Source organism: Natator depressus, chromosome 27 (assembly GCF_965152275.1).
Source record: "Natator depressus isolate rNatDep1 chromosome 27, rNatDep2.hap1, whole genome shotgun sequence".
NCBI classification, from domain to species: Eukaryota; Metazoa; Chordata; order Testudines; family Cheloniidae; genus Natator; species Natator depressus.
Window position 1 is genome coordinate 14,191,448 of NC_134260.1, and position 19,326 is coordinate 14,210,773.

The 19,326-nt window shown below is 62.7% G+C and overlaps 1 long non-coding RNA gene across 1 annotated transcript; it reads right to left on the reverse strand.

Moving 5' to 3' along the window:
• Positions 1–2,662: 2,662 nt before the first annotated feature.
• LOC141978494 (uncharacterized) lies at positions 2,663–19,050 on the reverse strand. Its single transcript, XR_012636391.1, has 3 exons — positions 18,960–19,050; positions 13,901–14,026; positions 2,663–2,802 (listed from the first exon to the last, which is right to left on the reverse strand). It is a non-coding gene; the product is annotated as an uncharacterized LOC141978494 (long non-coding RNA).
• Positions 19,051–19,326: the final 276 nt, after the last annotated feature.

The window sequence follows — 19,326 nt, forward strand, 5'->3', positions numbered from 1 at the left end:
TGGGTCCCATGGGGAGGCCTGATCCTGGAGGGAAAGGCCACCAGCCCCTGCCTAACGGGGGGCAGAGGGAGCTGGGGGTGCACCCCAGAGGCCCCTCCAAACCGTCCTTGCTGTCCCCTCCCGAGGAGCCCCTCACTGTAAACCCCCCTCACGAGCCCCCTGATCCCATCCGGCAGCACAGGGGTCCCTGAGAGAGGACGGAGGCTGCAGCCTGGAAATCCCCCCACTGCACCCGCGCAACCTAATTAGCTGCAATTAACTCCCGCTCTGCTCTTGTGTCCTGGACATGGGGGGGAGCTGCCCCACAGCCCTAGGGGGGGGCTGGCCCGGGAAGGGGCACCAGCTAGCCCCCCCCAGCCCTGCTCCTCGCCCTGGTTCAGGGCCCCTAGCCCCTTCCCCCTGCACCCCCAATGGGACCCCAGTACCCAGCTCCCCCCACGTCCCTTCGCTGGCCCCCAGGGGCGCCCCACGGCACTCACGGAAATACTTCAGGGTCTCCTCAATCTGCTGGGGCGTCAGGGGGGTGGGCGCCTCGGGGGGCAGCAGGGGCGTGTGCAGCCAGTCGTCGTGTTCGTACCCGAAGAGCGTGTCGGCCCGCAGGGTGTAGTGGGGCAGCTGCTCCCCCAGCAGGCTGATGATCTCCACCTCGGGGACGTTGCCACAGCTACACAGGTCTGGGGCAAGAGGAACGGGGCTCAGTGAGGCGGGGAGGGGAGCTGGGTGGGAGGACTGGGCTAGAAGGAGGGACAGCCATGGGGTGGATTCAGAGGCACTGGCAGGGCCGTGGGGCGCAGGGAGCCCAGGACTGGGATAGCAGGCAGCTGTGGGATTGGGAAGCACAGGCAGATCTGTGGGGTGGGGGGTTCTCAAAGCTTGGGGGGAGCCCAGGGCTGGGCTAGCAGGGGCTGCGGGTCGGGAGTGAGGGGCACCGGCAGGGCTGGGCTAGCAGGGGCTGCGGGTCGGGAGTAAGGGGCATCAGCAGGGCTGGGCTAGCAGGGGCTGCGGGTCGGGAGTGAGGGGCACCGGCGGAGCTGCGGGGGGTACCCGGGGCTGGGCTAGCAGGGGCTGTGGGTCGGGAGTGAGGGGCACCGGCAGGGCTGGGCTAGCAGGGGCTGCGGGTCGGGAGTAAGGGGCATCAGCAGGGCTGGGCTAGCAGGGGCTGCGGGTCAGGAGTGAGAGGCATCGGCAGAGCTGCGGGGGGTACCCGGGGCTGGGCTAGCAGGGGCTGTGGGTCGGGAGTGAGGGGCACCGGCAGGGCTGGGCTAGCAGGGGCTGCGGGTCGGGAGTGAGGGGCACCGGCAGGGCTGGGCTAGCAGGGGCTGCACAGAGAGCTGAGGTGACTTCCCCAAGTCCCGGAGGGAGTCGTTGACCCAGAGGGGCCCAGGTCACTGTGATTAACCATTTATATTCCTGCAGCAGCCAGAGGCCCCAGTCAGGCCCCAGGGCGCAGGCACCTGCTCAGAGAGCAACAGTCCGTGTTCGGGGACCACAAGACCCTTCCATCTCCTGTCTCTTTGCTCGGGTCCCCCCCAAGGGCTGGTTCCCACCGCGTCAGTGTCGGTGTCATTCGGGGATTCATTGTGTTTCTTCTCAGCCCACTGGCTCCGTTCACACGGGGCCTCTGACCAGCTGAGGGCAACGACTTCCAGTTCCCGCCCAGGGCGAGATCAGAGCCCGCAACCCCTAGAGGGGACAGGTCCTAGGTCCCCATTCCCCCCCCAGAGCCAGGCACTCCCCCGTCCTGGGGCAGATGGGAGCCTGCGACCTCTAGAGGGGACAGGTCCCGGGTCCCCCCCAAGCCAGGCAGTCCCCCGTCCTGGGGCAGACGGGAGCCTGCGACCCCTAGAGGGGACAGGTCCCGGGTCCCCCGCGAGCCAGGCAGTCCCCCATCCTGGGGCAGATGGGAGCCTGCGACCCTAGAGGGGACAGATCCCGGGTCCCCCGCGAGCCAGGCAGTCCCCCTTCCTGGGGCAGATGGGAGCCGGTGCCCCCTCGATTGCCCGACTGCCCTGTGTCCATCTGGCTTCTGCCTTTCTTTGGCTGTGGGCGCACAGGACGAGCGGCCCCTGGAGGCCGGGCACGGAGCGTGTCAGGACTGAGCCCCAGACTCCCCGGACCCCACGTTCCCGAGTCACAGCCCTGCCGCTCTGGGAAAGGTCCTGCCGCCACCTGCTGGCCACAGCCTGGGCAGCGAAGAAAATCTCCAAGGGGAAGTGTGGGGGGGAGAGGCAGGACAGCAGCCTAGCCAGGCCCAGGGCATGCTCTGGGGTCACCTGCCCCTGGGTGCCCAACTCCCTGACAGGCTGCTGGGCCTGGGATGGCAGCAGGGGTGGCCAGTGGCGCTCGGGTCCTTCCCATGAGGCGGCCGGACGGGGTCCCCCACAGGCAGAAGGCCCCCCAGTGCCCTGGAGGGTGGGGTCCCCACTGTGAACTCTGCAGCCCTCGGACTCACCCCCGCTCAGCCCCCCCAATAGGCCAACCCCTGTGTGGTTACCCCGGTGCCCCAGGTCCCAGCTGTACCCACCGGTGATGGTGGTGGCATCGTGGTATCTGCCCACAGCCGATCCCTTCGGCCCCTGGCTGGCATGGTGCAGGGTGGCTGCTGGTGAGTCCCAGCTGAGGTGGGAGTGGCGGGCGGGTGGGCTTTGGCCTGAGGGTGTCTCACGTGGGCCCGAGGCGTCCAGTTTGATCGGCCTTATGGGGGTCACCCAGCTGCCATGTGGGGAGCGTGGCACCACCCCCTGCTTCAGGAAGCAGCAACAGGGACTGGGCCAGTCCCAAGGTCCCGTCTCCGTCCCACACCTAGGGAGAAAGCACTGGGCATTAGGGCGAGCCATGGGGGGCAGAGAGTGGAACCCGCGTCCTGGCCACCGGCTTGGGACACACGTGTCTCTCTGTTGCTCCCACAGCCCTGGCATCCCCAGACGGGCAGCATTGGGCCAGGCGGCTGGAAACCCACGAGCCGGGCGTGCCCCAGGAGTGACGCCCCCCCCAGAGCCAGGGCCCAGGGCTCCTGCACATCCTGGGAGCTGCCTCTGGGCACGGCCGCCTTTCCCGCCTGGGCACCCGGCCCAAGGTTCCCACTGGGATCTGGCAGAGGCTGAGTGTGGGGCTGGCGGGGGCCTTACAGGGCGGCCCGGGCAGCCTCGTCATCAGCCTGGGGGGGATCAGAGACGGTTTCATCTGCAGGTGAGGGGAGATGGCGCTGGGGGGCCATGCCCCCCATGGCACTGGTAGAATGGCAGTGAGGAGACGGATTGGCCACCAGAGGGCGCCGGGGGCTGCAGGCTCAGCGCGGGGGGCAGAGCAGGTGGTTTGAAGAGCCGGAGCGAGGAGCCGGGTTAGATACCAGGGTGCAGCCTGCGTGTCGCCTTGGTAACCCCCAGCCCGCAGCCCCCTGCTAGCCCAGCCCTGGGCCCCCCAGCCCTGCCGGTGCCCCTCACTCCCGACCCGCAGCCCCTGCTAGCCCAGCCCTGGGCCCCCCAGCCCTGCCGGTGCCCCTCACTCCCGACCCGCAGCCCCTGCTAGCCCAGCCTGGGCTCCCCCCGGCTCTGCCGGTGCCCCTCACTCCCAACCCACAGCCCCCTGCTACCCCAGCCCTGGGTCCCCCAGCCCTGCAGGTGCCCCTCACTCCCGAACCGCAGCCCCCTGCCCAGGCCATCAGTTGTCAGGAGACAGAGTGTCTGCCATTTATGTACACTGACCCTTTGCTCTGCAACAATTACACCCTCTTATCCCACCACCTAGAGACTTAAGAAATGCATAGGGGAAACTGAGGCACCCCTACACTCTGTCTCCTGGCAACTGATGGCCTGGGCCCTTCCCCCCTGCAAGGTGAGAGCTAAAGAGTTGGAGAACAAAGAAATCTGGTGACCTCCTGGCCCGGGAAAGGGACAAAGCCCAGAGCAGGAGGGGCTGGAGGGAGTTTCAGTTTGCGGCTGGCTGGGACATGGAGTGAAGGGCAGACGTGGTTGCCTGGCTCACTGCTCCCCAAAATGGACCCAGCTGAGGGGTCCTGTTCTCTGCACTTACAAGCTCTGTGTTAGACCATGTTCCTGTCATCTAATAAACCTTCTGTTTTACTGGCTGGCTGAGAGTCACGTCTGACTGCAGAGTTGGGGGGCAGGACCCTCTGGCTTCCCCAGGACCCCGCCTGGGCGGACTCGCTGTGGGAAGTGCGTGGAGGGGCAGAGGAGGCTGAATGCTCCAAGGTCAGACCCAGGAAGGTGGAAGCTGTGTGAGCTGTGTGTCCTGCAGACAGGCTGCTCACAGGAAGGAGACTTCCCCAGAGTCCTGCCTGGCTTCATGGGGAGCAGTTCCAGAGCATCGCCCGGGGACTCTGTGACAGCTCTCTCCCGGCTCTGCCAGTGCCCCTCACTCCCAACCCGCAGCGCCCTGCTATCCCAGCCTGGGCTCCCCGAAGCTCTTCCGGGTGCCCCTCACTCCTGACCCACAGCCCCTGCTCTCCCAGCCCTGCGCTCTCCCCCCACACGGGGTCGCAGCCCTGCAGAAACCTCTCATTTCCCATCCTCGTGCGAGCGTTCCCATTCTTGTTCATCACAATAACCTTTGGTGTTTTTTCACCCCATCACATCCAGAGGGTGGATGTCTCCAAAGTGCCCTGCCACCCCACATGGGCTGCGGAGCCGGGGGGGCCACCCGGGCCATGATCCTCACCCACACTTGGGAGGGTGGGTGTAGGGGCTCCTGGGCTGGGGGAGGGTCAGGTTGCTGGTGGGGGAGGGGGGCTGAGAGGGGAAGAGGAGGTTCAGGGAGCAAATCCGTACCCCCCACTTTCAATGATGCTCCGCAGCTCCTGCACCTCCATACACACAGCAGCACCGAAAAGCAGCCACCTCTGGGGTGGGGTGGAGCAGCCAGGCAGAGAAACACTTCACGGGGCTGGGCCACTTAGGCCAAGGCCACTGGGGCAGAAGCCAAGTCAGCTCCAAGATGCTGCAGGATCTTTTATTGCTTATACAGCACTTTCCATCGACAAACTCATCCCCCCAGGGATGGACCCGTCTCATTATCCCCGGGATACAGACAGGGAAACTGAGGTACGACCTGGGGCCAGGACTTGTGGCAGAGCCAGGATAACAGGTCCTGGACTCACACCACACCTCAGGTCTCATCTGGAAGCCCGTCTCCTCGCTTGACAGGATCTAGGGAGGCCATGTGCAGCCACACAGCTGCCTAGGAGGCCCCGAAGGGTTAAATTAACCCTCACGGTTATTCAAATCGTTAAACTACATCAGCCCAGATCCTAGCAACGGAGCCAGGAATGCAGGGCCCAGGGCTCAGGCAGGACGTGCTTTGCCTGCTGCCCTGGGTTATTATTTAACTCTGGGGCGGGGCGGGGCGGGGGGTGTAATTGGGATCCTGCTGCCTGGAGCCAGCTGGGGCTGAGTTGCTGGAGCTGAGAATATCTGACTCCAAACACAAACCCCATTCAAGGGGGGTGTTGGGAGGGGAGCAGTCAGGGGGAGGGGGGGCGAATTTCAATTTGCATTAAAGTCTTTTTGTCACGGAGTCCCCGGGCGATGCTCTGGAACTGCTCCCCATGAAGCCAGGCAGGACTCTGGGGAAGTCTCCTTCCTGTGAGCAGCCTGTCTGCAGGACACACAGCTCCCCCAGCTCCACCTTCCTGGGTCTGACCTCGGAGCATTCAGCCTCCTCTGCCCCTCCACGCACTTCCCACAGCGAGTCCACCCAGGTCGGGTCCTGGGGAAGCCAGAGGGTCCTGCACCCCAACTCCGCAGTCAGACGTGACTCTCAGCCAGCCAGTAAAACAGAAGGTTTATTAGACGACAGGAACATGGTCTAACACAGAGCTTGTAGGTGCAGAGAACAGGACCCCTCAGCTGGGTCCATTCTGGGGGGCAGTGAGCCAGACAACCACGTCTGCACTTCACTCCACGTCCCCAGCCAGCCCCAAACTGCCTCCCCCTCCAGCCCCTCCTCCTCTGGGCTTTGTCCCTTTCCCGGGCCAGGAGGTCACCTGGTTCCTTTGTTCTCCAACCCTTTAGCTCTCACCTTGCAGGGGGAAGGGCTACGCCATCAGTTGCCAGGAAACAGGGTGTCGGCCATTCTCTGTGTCCAGACCCCTGCACACACCTGCCCTCTAGGGCTCTGCAATGATTATACACCCTTACCCCACCACCTAGATACTTAATAACTGCCTAGGGGAAACTGAGGCACCCCCACACTATTCAGAGGAACCATTAAGAACAGTCCCACTTCATCACATCTCTCCCCCCTTCGAGATCGAACTGAGCGGGGTCACTTTAGCCGGTGACCTGGGGAAGTTCGAAGCCACCAACGTTCCCATGGATGCCCCAGCATCTCTCCCGTTCCTTGGTAGGAGTTACACCAGGCCCTTCCAGTTTCACACCCTCCCTCAGGTCGGGGGTGGTCGATAGCACTCGCAGGCTGCATGTGGGAAGGTTTATGTGGCCCGTGCCCTTTGGCCACCCCAAAACCCCAGGGGGTCAAACTGGGATTGGGTCTTCTCCCCAACAAGCTGGCCAAACACAGCTACTTGGTTACAGGACTGTTTAACTTTCTTAACAGCTTTCACTTCATCTGAGACCTTCTCAAAGCTATCCACACTGGGTCTTTCAACAGGAAAGTCAGTGGATCCATTCACCACAGAAAATTCCTGCCATTAGGAACTGAAACTTTCTTGATTAAATCACTTTCACACCCTTCAGTGGCAGTAAACTGCTTGCAAAGACTCCATGAGGATTCCTTTCCCTAGGGCTTTTCTATGCAACAGTTCACCCCTCACAGAAATTCTGCTCTTACCCTCTTCACCGAGGGCTTGCTCTAGAGGAACACGTTCCTGAGCAACAACAGACTCTTTCTGGGTCTCCCTTACATCCAGAATCACCTCTGGCCCATCCGGCGGATTCCTACACAATCCCCTTTCAGGCAAACTGGCAGACTTCCTAGATAAAAGGTCAGAAGCATTCTCCTTCCCTTTGCCACACACAAGTTCAGGAATCTTTTCCTTCTTGCTACAGGTTTCCACACCCTCAGTAGGTAACACAATCACATCACCTTCATGCTCTCCTTGTGCCCTGGCTAGGATCTCACCCTGATTAGACAGAGTTGCTCCACCCTTTCCCAACAACACACTAGCAACAGGCAAAATACAAGCACCAGAATTGTCTGGGCTCTGGGATTTTACATAGACACTAACTGGATGCGACCGAGTTACAGGGCCATTCTCCCGAGCAGACACAAACTTAGGACCCTTCCCTTCCTGGGCTTTAGCTGAATCCAGAACCAGCTCTGAGACAACTGCACGACCCTCAACCATCACAGGCTGAAAGGCCCCTTCTGTCTGCTCCACAGACAAAGAAGAGCTGGAGAAACATTCTCCTTTCCCAGACACCCAGCTTGGGATCTCATTCCCCTTGTCCCAGCACACAAGGCTGGTCACAGACAACTGCTTGGAGACCAGGGTAGCTCCCTCCATAGGCAAGTCAATACCCCTGACAGACACAGGCACGTTTCCTTCCCTGTCACAATTCTCCACCCAGCTAACAGGTAAGGTCCAGGGACACTCATCTTCCACTCTCCTCGCCTTCCCACCCTGCTGACTAGACACAGCCATCAGCTCACAAGGCTGCCTAGGCTCATCCAGACTTTCCTTACCAAGCACCTTGCCACTCGCAACAGATCCCCTGCCCTGCCTGTGTCTCCCCCCACTCAGCTGGGGTCTCAGCTCCCACTGTGCTCAGCGCTGCCCTTGCTGTCCCAGTGGGGGTAGGTAGCGAGCTCGCTGCTTTCCTCACTGCATCAGAGCCAGCCTGAGCCCCCTCTCCGGTGTGCAAGGGGGGTGGAGAGCCCCAGGGGTCTGGTTACAGGCAGGCAGGTAGGTATCCTGAGCCTAGCAGCTCCTCCCCCCTGCCAGCCTGGTCATCTGCATTTTCACTGACCATTTCCCTCTCCACCGAATGGTTCCCTGGATTCAAATTCAAACCCTTGGCAGTTACCGGAGCAGGGCCTGGATCCTGTCCCAAAGAGACACAGTCACCCCACAACAGGGTCTCTCAGCTGGTATCCTGGAGCACCCCAACGGCCAGCCAGACCGACCCCTCCTGGGTCTGCACAGAGGGCCATAGGCAGGGCGAGGGGCTTCGTCCCTGGGATCCTCACCCAGCTCACCCAGCCCCTCAGCATCTGAGGCTGCACCACCCAGGGCCTGACAACAGTTCTCTCTGTCCCAGGATCTCGCCACCCCAGGAATGTCTCCCCATTGATCGGTTTCAGAGTAACAGCCGTGTTAGTCTGTATTCGCAAAAAGAAAAGGAGGACTTGTGGCACCTTAGAGACTAACCAATTTATTTGAGCATAAGCTTTCGTGAGCTACAGCTCACTTCATCGGATGCATCCGATGAAGTGAGCTGTAGCTCACGAAAGCTCATGCTCAAATAAATTGGTTAGTCTCTAAGGTGCCACAAGTACTCCCTTTCTTTTTCCCCATTGACCATCACCTTCCGCTCCCACTGGAGGTCTGAGGGGCCTGGCCCCAGGAAACTCCACACAGACATATAGGTTGGGGTCAGGAGTGGGAGCCTGTCCACCTCCCCACCCATCTGGCTGATGGAGTCTATGGCCTTGGGACCCAGCAAGGGAGCTCGACACCGGGGCTTTTCCGCAGGGTCCCCCTGGTTCAAATCTCCAGCCTGCTCAAAGGCAGTGAGGTGGCATCCACATCCCCCCATTCCTTAACCAGGGGCAGCAATTTAGTCTCAAGGTTCCCTGCAGAACTGGCCCCCCCGGGGTCTATCCCCACTCACCCCTGGGGGGTCCCCTATGCCTCTCCGCTCCCCCACCGCCAGCTCATGCTGCTGCTGCTGCTTCTGCAGCTCTTTCTCGGGCTCTCGCTGTCTCTCACAGTCCTCTGGCTCTCTTGGACTCAGCTCCAATCCCATCCATCTCCGATCCCCGGATGGGGAACCCGATCGTGAAGACCCTCGTCTGGTCGGGGACAGGAGTCTTGGGGATGCCTGGCTACTACTCCAGCTGCTCCCAGATCCTGCTATAGCCCCATTTGGGTCAGGAATCTGTCCCTTAGAGCGGTCATCCTCCTCCAGCTGCACGATTAACTCTGCCTTGGTGAACTTCCCAATGTATAACCCTCTCTTTCTGTACAGGGTTACAATGTCCTTCTTAAGGAGACGGTGACAGGCCATCACTCCGCTCTTCCCAAGTTGTTGTGGACTCACAGGCCTGTGTGCTCTCAGCTCCCCACGGTTTCCAGGGAGAACCCCTAGTGTGCCAGCCCTTCTCGAGGTCACCACCTCTTTGCCAGGGTCGAGCTGCAGACTCCTCCGCCCCTTGGACCACTCGCTGCAATCCCCGGGGGACCCTGTTACTGCACAGTCCTTCTCGCTGGTCACACACTCCCAGGGGTTAACCGCCCCCTGAAACCGCTCCTCTCTGAGCCTTCAGCACGCCTGGTCCTCATCAATCCCCCTTCGTTTTACTGCTCCCCGTCACTTACTGCAGGAAGCGCCATCCATGGGGTGCAGTACATCCCACCGCTGCCACCAGTTGTCACGGAGTCCCCGAGCGATGCTCTGGAACTGCTCCCCATGAAGCCAGTCAGGACTCTGGGGAAGTCTCCCCTCTGGGAGCAGCCTGTCTGCAGGACACACAGCTCACCCGGCTTCCCCCTTCCTGGGTCTGACCTCGGAGCATTCAGCATCCTCTGCCCCTCCACGCACTTCCCACAGCAAGTCCGCCCAGGTGGGGTCCTGGGGAAGCCAGAGGGTCCTGCCCCCCAACTTCGCAGTCAGACGTGACTCTCAGCCAGCCAGTAAAACAGAGGTTTATTAGACGACAGGGACATGGTCTAACACAGAGCTTGTAGGTGCAGAGAACAAGACTCCTCAGCCGGGTCCATTTTGGGGGGCAGTGAGCCAGACAACCCCATCTGCACTTTACTCCATGTCCCAGCCAGCCCCAAACTGAAACCCCCTCCAGCCCCCCCTCCTCTGGGCTTTGTCCCTGCCCCGGGCTAGGAGGTCACCTGATTCCTTTGTCCTCCAACCCTTTCGCTCTCACCTTGCAAGGGGGAAGGGCCCAGGCCATCAGTTGCCAGGAAACAGGGTGTCGGCCGTTCTCTGTGTCCAGACCCCTGCACACACCTGCCCTCTAGGGCTCTGCAATGATCATGCACCCTTACGCCACCACCTAGATATTTAAGAACTGCATAGGGGAAACTGAGGCACCCCCACACTATTCAAAGGAAACATTAAGAACAGTCCCACTTCGTCACACTCTTCATTTAATCAGAGCCTGATAAATCCCCGCCCAGAGTCTTGAGAGACAGGACCTGATTCTCCTGTTACAGCAGCATAGATCTGGAGAGACACCAGCATCGAACGGGAGTAAGGAGGACAGAGCCCACCTCCTAATGCAGGAGTTTGTAAAACACATCTTGTATCCACCTCATGGGCTGTTCAGCATAGAGGGTAACAGTCTACTACTGCTGCCCAGATAAAGGAGCTGCCCCTTTAGCTCCAGTGGTGCTGAAGGACCCAGGTCCATACGGGGCGGGAGGCTGTTGCTAACCCAGGGATCCCAGCCTGGGCTGCCCGCTGTTTCCCAGCCCAGCACACAGGGACTTCCCAGATGAACAATGGTTCCCTCCCCATCAAAGCACTAGACCTGAGACAGCACCCAGGGCTACCCCACAGCCTGGGTGCACCTGAACCTGCTGGCAGAGCCAGCCCCTCGCAGGCGTTAATGGGACCCAATTTTCTCCCACCGCCCCAGCTGCACATCAGGAGCGTCCTGGGCGCAGGAAGGGCCCTGCAGGGCTGAGCTGGGCTCTGGGACCAAAGGGGCAGCGGTGTGGGGCTGCCAGGCTCCAAACCCCCTTCCCAGGATGCTGCATGAGCTAGGATTTGTCACACTCTGGTGGGCAAGGCATGGGGGTTGGTTCTTCAGGGACCAGAAGGAGCGTGGGATTTGCAGCTGCAGGTGCGTGTTTCTCACCAGCTCCATTTGTCCGGGTCAAGCCCGGTCTGGCCTTCCCCACTCAGGCTGCGAAATGCCCCGAGGGGGCCAGATCTCATGTGAGGCCCCGTGTGCTGCCCTCAGGCATCCCTCTCCCAGGAGAGCCCTGATTTACACACAGGGAAACTGAGGCAGGGAGGGGCTATGCCCTTCTCAAAGTCCACCAACCAGTCAGTGGTAGAACTGGGACCAGAACCCAGAAGTCCTGACTCCCCCACCCCCGTTCTTACCGCTGGATGCTGCTCCTCTCCCAGAGCTGGGAACAGAACCCAGGAGCCCTGACTCCAGGCTCCCTCTTGCTCTACCCACTAGTCCCGACTGCCTGAAGAAACGCTGATTCTATCCCTGCATCCCGGGGCAGGATGGCTGTGAAGAGCCGGGCCCCACCCTGGTGGGAGTAAAGTCCAGCCGGCTGTACTTTTCCCGGAAGTTCAGGATGGCACCTGCCAGGTCACGCGGGGAGACACGCAGGGCCAAGGCAGGGCGGCTCCCCCAACACACCATCTACGGCCATAAAGGGACCACAGGAGGGGCAGTAAAACCACGCAGCCTCCCGCCCTCAAGGCCGCCCTGCAGGGAGCCACTGCTGGCCCTGGCACGGAGCAGCGGGCTGAGCCTGCCCCCACTGCTGACCCACAATGCCCCAGAGCTGCACCACACCCGCTCCACACATCGGGGCCAGGGCCCTGCCCAAGGCCCTGCAGCAGCTTCACCCACTGCTGGCCACCAAGGGGCAGGCCATGCAGGACCTGTCGGGATGGGGGTCATTCCCCCCCCAGGGATTCGGGGCCATGTCACACGGAGCCGGCTGCCTTCACAGCGCCCACACGGCCTGAGCAGCGACTGTCAGGGGAGGAGCCCCCCCCCGCCCAAAAGGACAGCCAGCAAGGAGGGAGGGGAGCACAGGATGGCTAAGGGGGGGCTGCCAATTTCAGAGTGTGGGGCCATCCCCTCCCCAGCCCCCATTCAGAAATCCTGCACAGAAGCCTAGTGGTTAGAGCAAGGCAGGGTGGGAGGCAGGACTCCTGGGTTCTGGGAGGGGAGCAGGGGCTAGTGGGCGTGGGGGCACCTTGGCAGCCAGGACTCCTGGGTTTCATTCTCCAGAACTCCACTGTGTGCCGCTGTAAAATCTGCTTCCCTTCTCGTGCCTTGGCTTCCCAGGCTGGGAGCGGGGTCAGTGGGTGGGGACAGGGGAGCCCCCTGGGAAACTCCCAGCCAAATGGGGTGGGGGTGGGGGGGCGATTCCTGGGCCTGTCCAGGAGACGCGTCCGTCCCTCTGGGAGCCCTGCGGGGTCGAGCTGCTTCGGGATCCCCGACAGCTGGGGCTAGTGGGGGAGGGGCGGGAGCTATTCCTAGCCTTCCCCCCTCCCCGGCCCTGCACCTGCTGACACCACTGAGCTAACTCCTCCAGGGCGAGCCTGTGATCTGTCCTCGCCCGAGCACCGGGGTGCGCGGGCAGGAGCAGCGAACGGCCAGTGGCGGCAGGGGATGTAAAGCGTTTCCTCCTGCAGCACGTCCGCCTGGCCCAGCTGCCGGTGTGTTTGCCAAGCCCACGACTGCCGCGTAATAAACGGCCCGCAACTTCCCCTGCGCCTTGTGACTGAGCCATGGGAACCGGGCCGGCTCTTCCCGGCAGAGCTGCCCTGACGCCAGCTCTCCTCACGGCTTCATCTTCCCTTCCAAGGGACCCTAGCACATCCCTGGCGGGTTGGGAACCCGGCTGCTCTTGGACGCACTGCTGTGGGCCTGCGAGCACCCTGGGCCCGGGCACGCCCTCTGAGGAACCTGCAGAGGGGGCCCCTGAACCCCAGAATGCTGAGCACCCCCCATTTCAGCACAGCCAACGGCCGCAGCAGCTGCCCAGGCCCCTGAGAAGCCGGCTCAATACCCTGAACTTGGCTCCGGGTCCAGGGCCTGGCAGTGGATTCTGAAGGAGACACTGGGGTGGGGTTCTCGGGACGGCGATTTCTGCTGCCATCAAACCCTGACTTAGATCTTTGTCCGACCCCTCAGACCCCAGCCCACTCAGTAACACTTCCAGGCTACGCCGGGGTCTGCTGGCGGGACGGGTCAGGCACCAGAGTAGTGGGACTGGGAAGCTGGCTGGGGCGGGGGCTCCCGGCTCTTGCCTGCTCCAGGCTGTGGTTGCTACCCTGGGTCAGGGCCTGAGCCAGCTGCGTCCCCGGGGCTCCTGAGGAAGAACTTCCCAATGCTGAGGGGCAGCGAGGGACGGGACAGGAGCATGACCCTGCCCAGGGCCTGGGTGGACTAGACGGGCTCTGGGGCACGTCCATCTCCATCATGACGGCGCTGAGACAACTGCCTTGGCGGGAGGAAGTGCCCTGGGCCTGGCAGCTGGGCAAACTGCCTCCCATGGTGGGCTCCTCTGGGCCTCGCTGCCTCCGGGGCGCCCACTCCCCCTGGCCCTCGCTGGGTCCACTGCCGTGGGGGCCCATTGCTCCAGCCAGTCCGTGGTGTCATCGGGGCCCAGTGGCTGGTGGGGAAGTTGGCCAGGGGCTGGCGGTACGCTGCACACAAAGCACCGCATGCCCACTGCAGAGCTAGGCAGGAGCCTCCTGCTTCCCCGGCACAGGGCCAAGGGGGGCCGCTGCATGATGCCCCCTTGAAGGGCACGGGCTGGGTGCAGGCTCAGACAGTGCCCACTTGGAAGGCAGGGCTAACGCTCTGGCCCAGGCCGCAGGGGATCCCAGTGCGGCACAGGGCTCAGGCCCCCAGGGGAAAGGAGACGCTGCAGGGACGGAGCATCACCCATCCGTCTACCTGCCCTCCCCCCATGCCTTTCTCTCTCCCAGGGGTGAGCCCAGGAGCCGCCTTCCCACCCAGGTTTCCCGTGGAGACAGACCGTGCGGTTCAGAGGCCGGCGGCTCCGGGGTCCGGCTGGCGGCACTGTCCTGGCTCCCAGGCCGGCCAGATCTGGAGGGGGAGCGGGTTCGTGAGTCAGCACGCTCACAGCTCCTTGGCCTGGCTCCTGCAGACAGATTAACGCAGCCTGAGAACAGGACCCTGCTCTGACGCACTGACAGCAGCTCCAATCGAGCCCCGAGCCCTCAGCCACCTCGGCAGGGAGGGTGCGACCCATAGGGGCTCCCAGGGCGTCTGGGGCCAAGCAGGGCACCTCTGCTGCTTCCATCCCTCCCCTCCAGAGAGCAGCCTCCTCCCCAGGCCCAGCATGGCACGAGCCTGGGCCACGGAGATCTGCATGGGGTATGTCTAGACCCACCACAGGGGGTGCTGCAGGATCACGGGGTGCTCCCTCCCCAGCTGGCCCCAGGCATGATAGCCCGGCCTTGGGGATTGAACCTGGGTCTCTTGTACAGTCCTCTCTGTGCCACATTCACTTCCAGCCCTGCCCTCTCTCTCCTCCAGGTGACTGCCTAGCACCCCTGCGATCCGAGCCAAGCAGCCCTCACATGGGCATTGTCTTTGCCATCCCCTGTGACTCCCCGGCTCAGAGCCAACCACACCCAGAACAAACACACCACAGAGCGGCCTGGGCAGGAAGGTGAACGCTGGCTGAGTGCAGAGGCCTGCGGGAAGGGGTCCCCTTTACGGGGATACCTGTTTGGACAGAGGTTACAGCAGCTGGCAGGGGACTCCCAGGTTCTATCCATGGGTGTGAGAGGGGAGTGGTGTCTAATGGTTAGAGCAGGGGGGCTGGGAGTCAGGACTCCCGGGTTCTGTCCCTGGCTCTGGCAGAGGAGTGGGGACTGGTGGTTAGAGCAGGGGGGCTGGGAGCCCGGACTCCTGGGTTCTACTCCCAGCCAACACTGACTCACTGTATGACCTTGGCCAAGTCCCATTCCCTCTACCTGCCCACTGTCAAATCAGGCGGTGGTGCTGCCTGACTGGCGGGGGCTGCGAGGCTCCCTGTAAAGCGGTGTGAGAGTCCCAGGCCGTACCAGGCTAGAGATGGGCCACCAGGGGTGGGGGGGCACAAGCCAGGAGCCCCAAACAATGGCACGTGTCCAGCAGGAGGCAAGACGGAGCAGACAGACAGAGCCTTGGGGGCATGTCTGACCCCAGCTCCTCCCAGCCACCCCTGCTGGTCTGGGAATGGCCGTGCTAGGAGGGGCCGTGACAGCCTGGGCCCCCTTGGAAGACGCCGGCTGCTGTTTCAGACTGCGGCTGCTGGACTATTTATTCCCCGCAGCTGCTGCTGGAGCCTGAGGCTCGCCCTGGGAGCGGGCTGGGGGCAGCCAGCTTGCAGCCGCCCACATCTGATGGTGTCAGAAGGGGGCTGGGCAGGAGATCCAGGGACAGGCTGGGCTCGCTGGGAGTGGGGGAAGCAGAACGGAAGGGCGGCGGTGGGCACAGGTAGCCAGGAGCAGTGGCCATTGCCGAGAGGAGCCTGGACGGGAGCAGAGCGTGCTGAGGAGACGGCAGGCCCCGGCTCGCCCGTTCCCCAAGCCAGACGCTGCCTCACTCCTGGTGACTGTACAGGTGGCTGGAGCCTGGGTGGGGCCGCAAGCAGCAGGTCCTGGCAGGCTGCAGCCGGCTCCACGCGCCAAGAAGAGGCACCGGCTCCCGGCAGCCCAGGGCAGGGCTGATGGGGCCAGGACAGCTCCAGATTGGTGCCGCTCCTGGACGCAGGGGCCGGAAGAGCCCCCCAGATGCCAGGAAGGGGCCCCAGGGACCCCTCTAGCTGGTGAAGGGGCAGCACCGGCAGGAGGGGTCCCTGGGGAGCCTCATCCGGCCCGGCTCAGCTGGGAGGGTGGGAGCGGAGATGCTCCCACTTGAGCCCCATGAGGGATATTGGGCCTGGGGCTGCTGTTTGAAGCCAGGCAGCCCCATTGCTCCTCCCTCCAGGGCATGGGAAACGGGCCATTACTACACACCCATCCAGAGCCTTGGCACGGACACCAGTGCACACGGCTCACCAGGGGAATCTCAGGCCCAGGGCAAGCTACACACTCAGCTCCAGGCATCGCCACCTGCCCCGTGGGGAGAAGCCAAGGTGATGGCTGGGCCATGTACAGAACGTCACTCAGGGCAGGCCCAGCCATCACCTCCCATCTTCCCCCAGCACGGCTGGGAGGCACCAGGCCAAAGAGGATATTTGGAACCCGCCTGGCAATGTACTTCCTGCAGCGGCTTATGGGGCTGTAAAGTGGGTGAAGCCAAAGCAGCCACAGCCAGGGCATTTGCATGGGCAGGGATGAGTCAAGCCCGCAGTGGGCAGGGCAGCCCTGGTGTCTGCCTCCCTGCTGCGTGCCTGGGCACCCACCACCACAATAACGGCTAACGCTCACTAACCATAGCAGGGCTGTGCCCGGGGGCAGAGAAGCCCAGACCCCAAGCTTTTCCCAGCAGTGGTTTCTCGCCACACTCCCCGAGTCCCCCACTGGACATCATGTCCCATCCCTCCTGCTCCTCTAACCCACCTGAGCTGGGAGTCAGGCCCACACGCCCCCCGTGACTCACCTTTCAGTGGCACTCTAAGCCAGATGCCTGCGCAGAGTGGCACATGGGTAGATGTAACCCAACCCGCACCCTGTACACTGTGGTCTGGAGCACTGATGGATAAGCCAAGTGCTCAGCTGTCCAGGTTTGGGCCTGGGTCACTGCAAATTTGAGCAGAGACACTGAGGCAAAGCCTCAGGGATCTCAATGCCCAGGCAGGATGAGAATGGGCACTTGTGGTACCAGGAAGCCGCGGGGCTTCAAAACCAAGTCTCAGACCCACCCCGGCCACACGCCGCTCCCTGCCTGACCGTGAGAGCGGGCCACACAAATCAACAGTGTTTCCTGCCAAAAACATTCAAACCCATTTTTTTTATTAAAAATGCTTCAACTAAATCCTCTGGGTTTTAACCCCCACAAAATCGAAACAAAACAAAGTTTCATCTCGCCCAGCAATTTTTGGTTTGGTTCCAATTTCAGATTCTAGGGGCAGGAGAAAAGCCCCTTCCTCGACTCTTCACCTTTTCCCAGTGAAAAAAAGCATGGGGGGGGGGCAAATATCTGAACATCAGGAACAGAAACAGAACAAAAATATTAATGAGACTAAGCGAAAACTTTCATTTTGTTTAATTTCTGATCCCCCCCCCCAAAAAAATTTTTGCACCATTTTTGCAAACCATTTTGATTGCAACAAAACTATTTTTCAACAGGGAAACCCAGACCTTGCCACCCACTCTTCTAGTAGCCTCAGAATAGCTGATTGGCAACCTCTGCCTTCCTGGTTCCTCTTTGTCCTCTGCTCAGGAGTCTGACTGTCCTGGGATGAGGGAGGCACGTAGGACACGGCTCATGACACGCCGAGGACTGATCACAGCCATGCACACCACGATGCAATCGACAAGGGGACAAAGTTATCTCAGCCCAGCGGAGTGTGGGGGCATGTCGGGTTTTCATAGATTCACAGCGTATAAGGCCAGGAGGGACCATTAGATCAGCTAGTCTGACCTGCACGTCCCAGGCCTTCAAACTTCAGCCAGTTCCCCCTGCACTGAGCCCAGTGACTTGTGTCTGGCTAAAGCCCCCCTCTTCCAGAAAGTCGCCAGCCTGGGTCTGCAGACCCCAGGAGACGGGGAACCCACCAGTGCCCTGGGGAGCTTGTTCCAGTGGTCTGTCACCCGCCCTGCTCACAACATGAGCCTGAGGGGCCCAGGGGATTTGCCAGACCACCTGTGGCCTCTCTGACATGAGCCTTGTTTCTAATTTCTCTGACTTCACCTTCCCGCGGCCGGGCCCTAGGCTGGAATCCAAAGCCCTTTGGATCTGGTATTTTCTGCCCAGGAAGGGACTTACACTGTACGCCAGGCCGGGTGTGTACGGCTGTACAGGTCTCTCTGCCCGCATTTCCATCAGCCCTGGAACCCTTGTGGCTCCTTTCTCCACCTTGTCAGGCCCGTGGGAACCCCAGCACTGGGCGCAGGATCGGGGATGCGCCTCACTCGTGCGGGACAGAGCGGCCCCATCCGCTCACTCCTCCCCCGTCTGCACCGCCAAGCATCGCACCAGCCCCTTGGGCCACCGCTTCTCCTGCTGAGCGTCTTGTCTGAGGGGCCCAGGGGCTGCCCTTCCCCCCACGCACTCCAGCTCTGCTCGGTCAATCGGGGGCCAGCCAAGACCCCCCATCAGCAGCCCCCAAAAGGCCGCCGATCTCAGCCCCCCCAACTCTGGGGCACGTTCCAGGATCGCTCCCGCGGCTGCTGTTCCTGCGCGCTGGGCCAGTCAACGGGAGGTTTCACGCCAAAGGGAACCGGGCGCCCAACTCCCTTGGGCGCCTTTGGGGAGCCCAGCCGGGAACGCCGCGGCGCTGGTCCGGCGGAGCCCGGGCAAACCCGCATCCCCGGCGCAGCTCGTGTCCCGGCGCCAGCGAAGCGCGAAACCCATTAAATCCCGCCGGCTAATCCGCGCCGGCCGGTCCCTGCAGGGATGGGAACGTCCCCGAGCCGGCCGGGACCCCGCTCCCGTGGAGAGCCGCGGGACCCCCCGGGCGGACAATCGCAGGGCCAGCGAGGGGTCCCCTGGGCAGCCCAGACCCCGCTTCTCCGATCCGGGACCGGGGCAGCCGGGGAGACCGCGGGGGGCTGGCCGGGCTCGGCGCCTTGGGGGACCCCCCCGGGGGCTCAATGTCCCTCCCACCCCCCAGCCGCCACCGCTGCGGTTCGCGTCTCCACGGACGCAGCGCGCCCGGAGCCCAGCCCTGTCCGCAGCGGGGCTCGGGGGGGGCTGGGCAGGGGGCTGCAGCGGCGCTCGGGGGGGCTCTGCAGGGGGCTGGGCAGGGGGCTGCAGCGGGGGGCTCGGCAGGGGGCTGCAGCGGGGCTTGTGGGGGGGCTCGGCAGGGGGCTGCAGCGGGGCTTGTGGGGGGGCTCTGCAGGGGGCTGCAGCGGGGCTGGGCAGGGGGCCGCAGCGGGGTTCGCGGGGGGCTCGGCAGGGGGCTGGGTCGGACTCACTCTGTCTGCTGCCGCGGACCGGCCGGCGGCTCCAAGCTGCATTTAACTAGGAAGCAAATGAAACTTACACATGCCTCCCCCCCCTTGATCTGTTACCGAGCCGCTCCTACAGCAGGTGGGGGGGACCGCAGGGCCTGCTGGGAGTTGTAGTCCAGGGGGCCCCCAAAGTTGCCTCTCCAGGAGGCTCTTTGGTGCGGAAGCGGGACTCCATTTCCCAGGGCGCCTTGGCGCACAGCCCCAGCGCCTCCGAGTACGGGCCCGGAGTTTGCCACCCAGCCTGGGAGCGACAAGGAAGAGCAGGGCTGGGAGCTGGCAGGGGTGATATGGGCGGTGCCATCCCTCCCCCGGCGGACCAAGACTTTGATCC